Source organism: Mobula birostris, chromosome 13 (assembly GCF_030028105.1).
Source record: "Mobula birostris isolate sMobBir1 chromosome 13, sMobBir1.hap1, whole genome shotgun sequence".
Taxonomy (NCBI): Eukaryota; Metazoa; Chordata; class Chondrichthyes; order Myliobatiformes; family Myliobatidae; genus Mobula; species Mobula birostris.
Window position 1 is genome coordinate 66,713,948 of NC_092382.1, and position 13,476 is coordinate 66,727,423.

Sequence of the window (13,476 nt, forward strand, 5' to 3'; positions counted from 1 at the left end):
AGCGTTGCCCGCAGCTTGGGGCGCAGATTTTAGAAAGCGGGTCAGTCGTTTTTGAAGGATGAAGGAAGGGAGAGGTCAGATTTTGAGAATGTAATTGATTCTCATTCCCCACGGAAGGGGGAAGGCTCTGAGTTGGCTTCAGCCATTATCTCCCTGGTGACCAGGGCGGGCGGTCCACGTCAGAAGTTAAGAATTTTCTCAGGGAGGGCTCCCATTCCCGAAGGGAAAGATGATGATGAAACCTGGGCAGAACATACTTCTCAGCTGCTCGGTGAGTGGCAGTGTTCTGAGGAGGAGAAGCGGCAAAGATTGGGAGAAAGTTTGAGAAGGGTGGCAGCCGAGGTGGTAAAAGGCGTGGAAGTTAACCAGCCCTTGGCTTCCTGGAAGGAGTATCTGGAAGCATTCGTCGTCTGAACCCTCAGTGCCTAGGTGGCACATGGGGTCTCCACAAGGGTCTAGAAGCATTCGAGGAGGCTTTTGGGCAAACTGGGGGCAGGGTGGAGCTTTTAGGGGGAATTCAGAATTTGTGTCAGGATAAAGGGGAAAAGCTTTCTGAGTATCTTTTCCGGCTGGAGCGAAGGCTAAATTGCTTGAGACTCCGGGGATCATTTCAGGGAATGAGGTGGATTAGATAAGGATCGACCAGGTAGCCAGGGGCATGCAGAGACATGATGCGGTCGCTATGAGCCTCCGGCAGCCCCGTAGAACGCGTCTTTTGTTCGGTTGCTCAGAGAGGTAAGGGAGGAGGAGGACCCATTGGGAGCGGAAGGGGGCCTCGTTAGTACGGTGCCGTCCTCGGTAGCAGCTCCTTGTGGTGAAATGGCCGGGGCCAGATCCATGCGGGAGATAGCAAAAGAGATTGCGGCAGGCGGAGTCTCTCCGCGTGGGGGGACTAGTGGGAAAGGCCCCTCCCTGAAGGGACGGACAGCACTGAGGCCAGGCAGAGGCTGGGGTTTCGCGAGACGAGGCATGTGCCATAACTGTGGGGAAGAGGGGAACTTCAGGTGGGAATGTGAATGGCAGGGAGCCCCTTGGAGGGAGAGCCCGCGGGTGTCCCAGCCGGAGAGGAGCGGGGTGTTGGGAAACTTAGAAGAGACTCAGTGAGAGTACGGACTGGAGTCTTCGGGAAAAATATGTTCCCAACAATGTGCCACGGGGCCCTCGAGAGGAAAAGACCCTATCCCAGAAGTATTGGTGGGACCCCGAGGGAGGGGACAGATGCAAAAGCCATACTCGACACGGGGTCGCAGGTCACATTACTGTACCGGTCGTTCTACGATCAGGAGCTGGCGCATTTACCCCTGACACCTTTCAGTGCACTGGAAATGTGGGGTATCAGTGATGGTGATTACCCGTACGATGGCTATTTGTCTGTGAAACTGGAGTTCCTGGAAGCTGAGGTGAGGGTGTCTGAGGCTCACGAGACCCTGGTACTGGTTTACCCCGACACCGGTGAGACTGGGGGTGTGTCCATTCTGGTGGGGACCAACACCCCTATTGTGCAGAGACTCTTCGGAACCTGTAAGGAGAAGTTGAGAAAGACTTTGGAGACCCTGTCAGTGCACCCAGTGTTCTGAGCTGCTTTTGAGGAAGCGTGGGGTCACCCGGGGCTGGATGCGGCGTGTGAATGAGTCACTGTGTTGTGTGCACAGTCGAAGCCCAGGGCGGTACGGCCCGGTGAAGTAGCAAGTGTGATGGGGATCCCTAGATTCCCGGGAGTGCCTGAGGGTGAAGCCCTTTTAGTGGACACCTCGGAAGACCTTGAGGGGGGGCCGAGATTCCCTGCTGGGGTGCTGGTGAGACCCGAGTTGCAGAAGCCCTCGGTGGTGCAGGCACGCAGGCTGGTGGTGACCGTCAGGAACACAGCTGCGCGAGAGGTCACCTTTAAGCGGGGACTGCCTCTGACGCATTTGTTTCTGCTGATGGTGATGCATAGCGCCCCCGTGAGGCCAGCTGGGGAGAGCTGTCGGGAAAACAGCCTAAGGTGACAGCTGAAGCTTTCAACTTTGAGGCATCCCCTGTGCCGGAGGGTTGGAAGCAGAGGCTGGTGGAGAAGATGTTGACGATGATAGATATTTTTTCCATTGACGAATTTAATGTGGGTTGTTCCAGGAGCACTCGCCTCACCATACGGGTGACTGAGATTTATCTGTTTAGAGAACGATCACGGAGACTGGCCCCTGCAGATGTGGAAGACGTGCGGCAGCATTTGTGTAAGTTGAAGGAGGCTGGGATCATCACAGAGTCCTGAAGCCCTTATGCGTCTCCTATCGTAGTGGCCTGGAAGAAGAATGGGAAGGTTCGTATGTGTGTGGACTATAGAACACTGAACAGGCGCACGGTCCCTGATCAGTACACAGTTCCCCGGGTCGAAGACGCGCTGGCCTGTCTGAGTGGGGTGGAGTGGTTTGGCGTGTTGGATTTGAGGAGTGGATATCACCAGATCCCGATGAGTAAGACCGATAAGGAGAAGATGGCCTTCATGTGCCCTCTGGGATTTTACCAGTTCGGAAGGATGCCCCAGGGCATATCGGTGGCCCCTGCCACTTTCCGTAGGGTCATGGTGAAGACAGTGGGGGATATGAACCTGCTCGAAGTGCTCGTGTATTTGGACGACCTCATAGTATTTGGATTCACCTTGGAAGAACACGAAGTGAGACTAATGAAGGTGCTCAGCCGTCTTTAGCAGGAAGGGTTAAAACTTTCCCTGGACAAGTGTCAGTTCTGTCAGACGACTGTTAGCTATGTTGGACACATTGTCTCGCGGATTGGTGTAGCGACCACGGCTAAGATCGAAGCGGTGACCACCTGGCCAAGGCCCCAGACCATGAGTGCTCTGCGCTCGTGCCTAGGCTTCTGTGGGTGCTATCGGAGATTCGTGAAAGGTTACACCGGGATGAGTCATCCCTTGAACCAGTTCCTGCGTGGCTACCCTCCCCTGGGACAGAGGGGGAAGGGGAGGAAAGGACGGGAGGTGGGAGAATATTTGAACCCGTCAGATCCCTTCGGACAGAGATGGGATGACAAATGTGAAGCGGCTTTCCATTCGCTGAAGGAGATGCTGACTCAGGCGCCGGTGCTTGCCTCTGCGGACCCCCGATTGCCCGATGTGCTACACACTGACGCTAGTCGTGAGGGGTTTGGGGCTGTTCTATATCAGGATCAGAGCGCTGGCCTGAGGCCTGTGGCATTTGTCAGCCGGAGTTTGTCACCTTCGGAAAGGAACTATCCCACTCACAATTTGGAGCTCCAGGCGTTGAAATGGGCGGTGGTGGATAAGCTGAGTGACTATCTCTACGGGGCCAAGTTTGAGGTGCGGACAGGCAACAACCCGCTCACTTACATCCTGACCTCAGCGAAACTGGATGCCATAGGCCATCGGTGGCTGGCAGCTTTGTCTTAATATGATTTCAGCCTGAAGTACCGGCCGGGGAGCCAGAATGTCGACGTGGATGCGCTGTCCCGACGGGGCCATGAAGAGCTGGGGAAGGACGAGGAGTGGGAGAGGGTTCCTGCATCCGGGATGAAGGTGATGTGCGAGTTTGCTATCATCGTGCAGGATGAGGAGAAGGAAAGGCCGTATCGAGCAGTCGACTGATTGGGGACATCCAGTGATGCTCTGCCTCCAGTGTACTGTGACATGACTGCTCTGAAGACCACGCAGTTGCCGGGGTTAAGCCCTGGGGAAGTGGCCACTGCTCAGCGAGATGACCCAGACATAGGCCCGGTCTGGCATGCCGTGGAAGAGGGGGATGTTGCACGGACGGAGAAGGCCAAGCACGGTCCCGCATCCCTGTTACTGAAAGAATGGCTTTGGTTGAGGTTGAAGAACCAAATGTTATACCGGGTAACGTCAGCCCGGACCGAGCTCGGTGTTGGCAGCTGGTCCTGCCAGAGAAGTATCGGAAGGTTGTGTTGAAGTCCCTCCATGATGGCTCTGGACATTTGGGGGTTGAAAAGACCTATGGATTGCTCAAGGATCGGTTTTACTGCCCTGGATTAGGACGGAGGTTGAAGAGTACACCAAGTTCTACATTCGTTTCACACGGCGGAAGACGCTGCCCGGGCAGGCTGCCCCTTTGTCCCACTAGCAGAGTGCGGGGCCTTTGGACCTGGTGTGTATGGATTTCCTGTCCATAGAACCCGATGCCACCAACACAGCAAATGTCCTGGTCATCACGGACCCCTACACCAGGTATGCTTAAGCTTTCCCTACCAAGGATCAGAGGGCGACTACCATGGCGAAAGTGCTATGGGAGAAGTATTTTGTGCATTCTGGTCTTCCCCGCTGGATCCATACTGACCAGGGACGAGACTTTGAGAGCAAACTCATCTATGAGTTTCTGGGCATGCTGGGGGTTGAGAAATCGAGAACCACGCCCTATCATCCGCAGGGTGATCCCCGGCCGGAAAGCTTCAATCGGACACTACTAGACATGCTCGGGACTCTGGAGATCAGCAAAAAGAATTGTTGGAGTCGACATATTGGACATCTTGTTCACTGTTGCAACTGCACACGCAATGAAGCTACTGGTTACTCGCCCTATTATGTCGTGTTTGAGCGCGAAGCAAGGTTGCCCATTGACCTTTGTTTCGAGGCTGATACGGGTGAGGTGTCACCGAAGCCTTACTTGAAATATGTGTCTGATATGAGGCAAGAACCGAAAAGAGCTTACGAGTTGGCCGGGGAGGCAGCCGCCCGACAGAATCAGGGAAATAAGAGGAGGTACGACCAGAAAGTAAAGTTCACTCAACTCCTGCCGGGAGACCGAGTCCTCATCAGCAATCTGGGATTACCGGGAAAACACAAACTGGCTGATCGCTGGGCAGCCACGCCCTATGTGATGGAGAGTTAAATGCCAAACCTGCCGGTTTTCTGGGTATGGCCTGAGCATGGAAAGGGGTCTGTCAAGATTCTCCATCGGAATCACGTGTTGCCGCTGGGGCAAGATGTGCAGGTAGAGCAGGAGCCTGAAGAGGTGGCTGCACACCGTGCCAGGACTCTGTGCCCCCGCAGGGTGGAGAACGTGCCCACCCCTGGAGAGACGGGCCCAGGTCCAGCCCCTGTGAGGGATGCTGATTCGGAATTTGATGACTGGGATGGTTGGTACATTCTGCCGTTCGCTGATGCTCCCCGGACGGAGAAAGAGATCCTGGCCTTTCCCCCACTGGGTTAGAGTGGGCTAGTGAGGGGCATTGCGTGGTACCACAGGGCCCTGGAGGAGAGAATGTAGGGCCTGGACAAGAGATAGAGGGTTCCGAGGTGCAGAGGGGCTTTGGTGACCGCTCGGGGGAGGATTTGCCTCGTAGTTTAAAAGGGTCCCCTGTAGTGTCCGAGGCAGAAGGGGTAGACAAGGGGGTGCGTAGGCCTTAGAGGAGTCGGAAACCCCCAGAGAGGTTGGCCTACGTAGCACCTGGGGAACAAGGTCTGATCTCCACTGTGTTGGGGAGTCAGATCACTGCTTTCTGCACGTGGATTGGGCTGTGCGTTCTGCAGGAAGGGATGGTGAATTATCTGAATGTGATGAGGGCATGACTTATTTCGGTGGGGCGGGGTGGAATGTTGGTCTCTCAAGATGCTAGGTGGACGGTTAACTGTTGATCGCTTATTACCAAAATGGCTTTTCTGAAGTGTCATATCAAAATGGTTTCTCGTAATGTTAACTGCTGAGCAAGGGGTTCTCTGTAACAGCAATGTTTGGGTTATACAGGGAGATAATGGAAATTGTATTCATTTGTTAGCCAATGGAAGTCATGTTCTGTTATCTTATACATGTGTGCTGAGTTGAGGAGCGCGGGCTTTTCGAGAGGCGAGCGGAGAGGACGGATGTGTGTGGAACGGACAGTGGTTCCAGGGCGGCGGACACCGGACCTTGGGGCTTCGGAGGGTGGCCGAAGTCTCGGAAGGACGTGTGGAGGGAATTGGCGGCGTGAGCTCCAACATATTAAAATCCTATGTGCGCAAGACTGGTAAGTTACTTATGTGGCGCCTATTCTTTTTTTTTGTAGTTATTTCTACACAGAGGAGCTGAAAGACACCAAGAGGGTTCAAGAGACAGGAGAACAGGTCAGCAGAGGTCTGATGTCTGTTGACAAGTGTGGTTTGCCTGGCAAGTTGAAGTTGTGGTGCTTGCAGTACGGACTGATGCCACGGATAATGTGGCCACTAACTGTCTATGAAGTGGCAATGTCACACGTTGAGGCAATGGAACAGAAAATCAACAAGTATGTGAAGAAGTGGCTTGGAGTACCGAGCAGCCTCACCAATGTTGCAATCCACAGTAGCCAGACAAAGCTTACCATCCCAGTGCAATCCCTTGTTGAGGAGGTCAAGGTAGTCAAGGTAAGATCATTCTTGATGCTTCGAGACTCAAAAGACCCTGTCATCAGGAAAACCCAGCCGGATGTGCGATCAGGCAGGAAGTGGTCAGCCCGTGTAGCAGTTGATGAGGCAGAGTCTAGACTGAAGCACAAGGAGACGGTTGGGGCTACCCAGCTAGGCCGCCAGGAATTTGGATGGACAACCCGCAAGTGGTGGTCATCTTCTACAGGTAAGGAGCGCCTTGAGCTTGTAACACAAGAAATACGAGAGGTAGAAGAGGAGAAGAGGTTAACTAAAACAGCTGGCCTGGCCAAACAGGGGGCTTGGACCTGGTGGGAAAGTGTTGAACAACGACATCTATCTTGGAAAGTTCTGTGGCAGATGGAACCGCTCCGCATTCCTGTTCTATGCAGAGCAGCGTACGATCTGCTCCCAGTACCTGCCAACCTCAGCACCTGGTTTGAAGATAAGACAGACAGGTGTGCTGTTTTTTTAAAATATAATTTTTATTGAATTTTCGAAGTGATTGCATAGAATGATAATATATACCCTCCCCCATCCCCTTAACCCTTCCCCCTGATACATACCCCTACCTGAAAAAGAAAGAAAAAAAAAGAAAGAAGAACTGCCTGGATAGTGGAAGGTTTCCACATGCTCCATGGGATTCAAAATAAATTTAGTATATTTGTTTATTACTTTCCCCAAGGGACCAATATCTTTATCATCGGAGCAACTAAATATGCCATCCTATCGTTTGTAAATAAGGGCGCCAAATATCCAAAAATGTATCATATTTATCTCTTAAAAGTAATTTTTTTCGAGTAGAATACAACTAGAAATTTCAGTATTCCAACGATTCATACTTAAATACGAATCCGATTTCCAAGTAACTGCTATAGCCTTCTTGGCTACTGCCAATGCAATTTTTTATAAATTCTTTCTGATATTTATTCAGTTTAAGTTTCGGTTTTATCCCTTCAGTATTACCTAATAGAAACAATATAGGGTTATGTGTAAGTTGAGTTCCAGTAATTTGTTCCAATAAAAATCTTAAATTTATCCAAAAAGGTTGCATTTTGGAGCAAGACCAAGTAGAATGTAAAAAGGTACCAATTTCTTGATTACACCGAAAGCATTGATCAGATAAGTTTGAATTTAATCTATTTATTCACCCAAAAATACACCCGAAGATTTTATATATAAATGGGAATCTAAATGGATACGGGAAAAGAAAGCATCTCCTATATTAAAACATTTGATTGATCTATGGAATAAGATAAACGTTGATAATGAAATAAAGAAATCGTTATTAGGAAGGAGACTTTTGATCCAAAACAGACTTATTCCTTCTACAATGGATAATCAACTTTTACATAATTGGTACCAAAAAGGGCTTAGATCTATAGGAGACTGCTATGAACGAGGTATATTGATGGCATTTGAACAACTAAAGAATACATATAAAATATCAAATAACACTTTATTTTGCTACCTTCAATTAAGGGCTTATTTAAAAGACAAACTGGGTCAAACAATGTTTTTGCCAAAACCCAATTAAATTGAAATTTTAATTCAAAAAGGAAAGATTTAAAAAATGTATTTCTTTTATGTATAATTTGATTCAAAAACAGACAATTAAACAAGGAATCCACAAGTCAATACAAAAATGGGAAAGGATCTGAATATTAATATTGATGAAACAAATTGGTCAAGACTATGTCTTGACAATATGACAAATACAATAAACGTTCGACAATATTTTTTTACACCAATTATATATTACACCGCAAAAAAAAAAAATAGATTACAGGTGTGCTGCTTGTGGCGAGAAGGGAACACTTCAACATGTTTTGAGTGCATGCAGAGTCAATCTCTCCAGCACTTGGAGACATGACAACATTCTCAAAGTCGTAACAGAAGCGGTTGAGCAGAGAGTACTGCAGCACAACTTATCTCATTGCCCCATGCTGCACAGAACATCGCATATCATTTGTGAAAGAAGGCTCCAAGTCCAGGGTGTGCAGCGCAGGCTCACGATCAAGCATACTTTCTTCAGCCAATGACTGGTGTGTCAATGCCGACCTGGATGGGAAAGGCAGTTTCCCGGAGCAAATAGCTTTCACCACATTGCGCCCAGATATAATCGCATGGTCTGACACCAGTAGAGATGTGGTTATTGGTGAACTCACAGTCCCCTGGGAAGACAATATCGATGAAGCCCATGAGCGCAAGTTAACCAAGCATGCAGAATTAAGATCAGAGTGCAGAGGCAGAGGGTGGAAGGTCTCACGCTATCCATTTGAAGTAGGTTGCAGTGTGTTGATTGCGTTCACTCTCCAGAAGTGGCTGCGTGACCTCGGCTTCACTAGAAGATAGATCAAGTCAACCAGCAGGGCTGCAGCTGAGGCAGCAGAGAAAGGGTCAGCATGGGTGTGGACTAAATATGTCCAGAGGGGCAGATAGTCTGGCAGTGTATACATATCTTGCAAACCCTTCAGTAGTTGCATAGACACCTGAAGAGCAGACTATCTGTTGGATGGAAGTGACCAATAACTCTGATAGAGGCAGATGCCAAGTTTTTAAGCTCACCAGTGGGAGGTGGTGCTTTAGCACTGCTGGCCCACCACCTCGAGGGAGTCTTGATCATAAGCGGGCCGAAACTTCTGAAGACAGGTGTCATATCAACTGATGAACCCACTGGTGACAGCACAGGACAGTTAACATCTTCGTCCACGTGTATTTTTAACTCTACTAACCCATCACCAAATATTTGCTAGAATGTATAATTCTTTACTCGCACTTGGTATATTGTTTCATATTTGTGTTCTGGCTGTTCATTGGGCGGCTCACACCTTACCCGCACCAAAGCAATTGCACTGTTTGGCAGGGTCGACGGCTATTCACCCTAGTCAACGGTGGGTCGGTGGGGCAAAGACTGTTACATGTGAAAAACTTACCCCTGGTTTACCCTCTGTACCTATTTCCCAGCACTTTAAAAACTATGCCCCTTGTGTTAGCCATTTCGGTCCTGGGAGGAAAAATCTCTGACTATCAACACGATCAATGACTCTCTTCATCTTATAAACCCTTATCAAGTCACATGTCAGTAAGATCTTTTTTAACGCAGAGAGTGGTGAGTGCGTGGAATGGGCTGCAGGCGGCGGTGCCGGAGGCGGATACAATAGGGTCTTTTAAGAGACTCCTGGGTGGGTACATGGAGCTTAGAAAAATAGAGGGCTATGGGTAAGCCTAGGTAGTTCGATAGTAAGGAGGTGTTCGGCACAGCTTTGTGGGCCGAAGGGCCTGTATTTTGCTGTAGGTTTTCGATATTTTTATGTCATCCTCCGTCACTACAAGGGAAAAAGCACAAGTCCACTCAAGCTGTTCTCCTAAGGTACGGCCTCCATTCCAGGCAACACCCTTGTAAATCTCCTCCGCACTCTCTCTCTAGTATCCACGCACCCTCTCTATAGTCTCTACAGTATAGAGATGGGGAAAATCTGCGTGCATTCGCCCTGTTCATTTCCCCAACTCTTCCTTTCAAATTATCGCTGGATATTTTGAAGCTTATTGATATTTCAAAACTGTAAGTATGTGGCCAGAACCGATAAACGATATTCTATCTAAGCGTGTTGTACAGCTTCAACAAAACGTCCCAACTCCTGTACTCCGTGACCTGATTGTGAAGGTCAATGTGATCAGAGCTCAATACGAGCCGATCTGCCCGTGACGCCACTTTCCCGGAATTATCGATCTGTATCGCCAGGTCTCTTTTTAAGTACTGCGCACTGAAGTCCACATATTCAATATGTGCACAGAAACCTGCTGTATCTTTTCTCCAAACGCAGACCATCTCACACTTCCCTGTATTAAATGCCATCTACCATGTTTCAGCCCATTTCCTAGCCAGTCAACAGCAAGCTACAAGCTTGGATAGAGTTTCTGGCTGGAACAACGCCCCTAACTTCGGAGTCGTCCGCAATTCTTCGAATTCTGTTATCTACATCGACATCTGATTCATTAACTACGTGATAAATAGCAACGGGCCTAACACTAATCCCTGAACTAGACTTGTCTGAATCATGTTACTGCTCATCCTGCAGAGACCAGTTCATTCTGTTCCTTGCAATGTTTTATCTTATTCGAGCAATATTTTCAAATTATTTCAAAATCTTTAAAAAACTGTCTCAATTTTACTGTACACAAGCATATCTCGTAATTCTGCAATTGACGAACTATAATGGGTTAACTACTTCTCACCTTGACTGTAATTAATCTGACTAGTGATGTAGAATAATTCTCTCGTGTTGTTTATTCTACACCATCTGCTTGAAACTACAGAAAGTTTACACATTTATTCGCAGCGTACAGCACAATTTTTTCAAAGGTTAAGAATACCTCACATATGCTTATACGTACACAGGGTATTTTAACAATTATATTCACTATTTTATTGCTGGTATGAGACATCAGAGAACATCATATCGGTTGTATAAAGGTGATGAGTACTCGGCATTGTCATGTTCCCCCGTGATTTCCATTATCTGAACCTACTGAACACAAGCTGCACCTATTTTCGTCATTCATAGTCATAGTCATAGTCATAGTCATACCTTATTGATCCCAGGGGGAAATTGGTTTTCGCTACAGTTGCACCATAAACAATAAATAGTAATAGAGCCATAAATAGTTAAATAATAATATGTAAATTATGCCAGTAAATTATGAAATAAATCTAGGACTAGCCTATCGGCACAGGGTGTCCAACCCTCTAAGGGAGGAGTTGTAAAGTTTGACGGCCACAGGAAGGAATGACTTCCTATGACGCGCTGTGCTGCATCTTGGAGGAATGAGTCTCTGGCTGAATGTACTCCTGTGCCCACCCAGTACATTATGTAGTGGATGGGAGACATTGACCAAGATGCCATGCAAATTAGACAGCATCCTCTTTTCAGACACCACTGTGAGAGAGTCCAGTTCCATCCCCACAACATCACTGGCCTTACGGATGAGTTTGTTGATTCTGTTGGTGTTTACTACCCACAGCCTGCTGCCCCAGCACACAACAGCAAACATGATAGCACTGGCCACCACAGACTCGTAGAACATCCTCAGCATCGTCCGGCAGATGTTAAAGAACCTCAGTCTCCTCAGGAAATAGAGACGGCTCTGACCCTTCTTGTAGACAGCCTCAGTGTTCTTTCACCAGTGCAGTTTATTGTCAATTCATATCCCCAGGTATTTGCATTCCTCCACCATGTCCACACTGACCCCCTGGATGGAAACAGGGGTCACCGGTACCTTAGCTCTCCTCAGGTCTACCACCAGCTCCTTAGTCTTTTTCACATTAAGCTGCAGATAATTCTGCTCACACCATGTGACAAAGTTTCGGACCGTAGCCCTGTACTCAGCCTCATCTCCCTTGCTGATGCATCCAACTATGGCAGAGTCATCTGAAAACTGCTGAAGATGACAAGACTCTGTGCAGTAGTTGAAGTGCGAGGTGTAAATGGTGAAGAGAAGAAAGGGAGACAAGACAGTCCGGTTGTTTATCCGCCAACCCACTGAATATAAGCATGTAACAGAACTTGCAAATAAATAACATTGAATTTCTTTTAGCTATACGAAAATAAAAATGTGCGAGTGCCCGGCAATATAAACACGGCCCCATGTGATGATAGATCAAAAAAGAGTGAATATTTTTCCTCAACCGCTGGGCCACAACTGAAATGAGTTCGAAACTAGCAATAAAAGACCGGGTTGAATGTCTTTCTGTCCACTGATGTTTCGGTCACTGGTTGGTACATTAACGGTACAACTCTCTCCTCTGAACGACAAGTTGCAAGGAGATTCTGTCCACATCACATAGCCATCTCCTGCTGTGCAGGGTACTATGAATGCCATTAATGATTACACATCTGAGGTGTTGGTTCTGCAGATTGTAATTCGTGTTTTTATTTGCTGCAAGGGATCGGGCATTGACAATCAAATGCATAAACAATATGTTCTGATATCCAGCGACAGTCTGATCATTGATTGCAGGACATCATTGCTAATTGTGTGATTCTTCTGAACAGCAATTTTTATATAAATAGAGATGGTGTTAAGGTTTATTGGTCATACATCTTGTTTTCGCTGTGTCCATCTTGAGGTTGCACAAACAATGGATTTACCAGTATACTTGGAGATGGTTCTGAATAAGCAGTGATACGCTTTGTGTGGAGAGATCCTGGGACCAAATGAGATGTGATAATAACATTGCACAATCGAGGGATCTGGCCAAGCAGAGACATTGTCCACGTGGTCACTGGCATGTCAGAATAACCATTGATAACACCGCGAGGGGCAGTTATGTTTCTGTAGACCTGTGACAGTCCTGTTCATTGCAGTAATGGATCCTTTGGAAGGTGGAAAATAACCTCACTGCCCAGAAACGGAATCAGATTTTTTGTCTCATAAATGTAATCCTTCTCAATCTATCTATACACCTATTTACCTACTTTATTTATATTCGTCCATTGACGATAAAATGAAAACGTCTTTCTTTGAAATAGCCGTGGTGACAATTTCTATGCAATATGCAGAATCATAGCTAGCAAACAAATGTATACCCGAAATAATTGTGAAAAGCGTGCTAGGTAAAATCCTGGAAGAATATCAATGGGTTATGTCCTATATGATTTGGTTTGTTGTTTTACTTCTAGTTCCCTTTGAATTATTGTTTGTTAGTGTTGATTGCCCGTCGTTTCCGACGGTGGCTTAGCCTGTGAAGGAAGAATTTCACGGTGAAAAATCCGTTGCACCGGGGCAGTTCCACTCTCTCGGCCTCTAAAGTCCTGGTCCAATAGCAGGAAAGAATGTCAAGATTGGAGACTTCCTCGGCCGCGGTGATGCCGTGACGCCTTCTGTGCCTTGTTTTGCCCTTCGTTGAATTGGACGAGCTGCCTCTGGGTAGAGTACGGCAAGCCCGCCACCAGAGGTACAAATAAGTTACTGTTTATAACATTTTAAATTGAAGGGTTTTGGAGATTTTATTTTGGCACGAAACTTGAGCTGCTAGTTTGATAAATATTAGTAATTAGTCACTTTCATAGCATGCACTAAAAGGTATCAAATCTGAGCTTTGGAAGAGAACAATGTTTTCCTGTTAACGA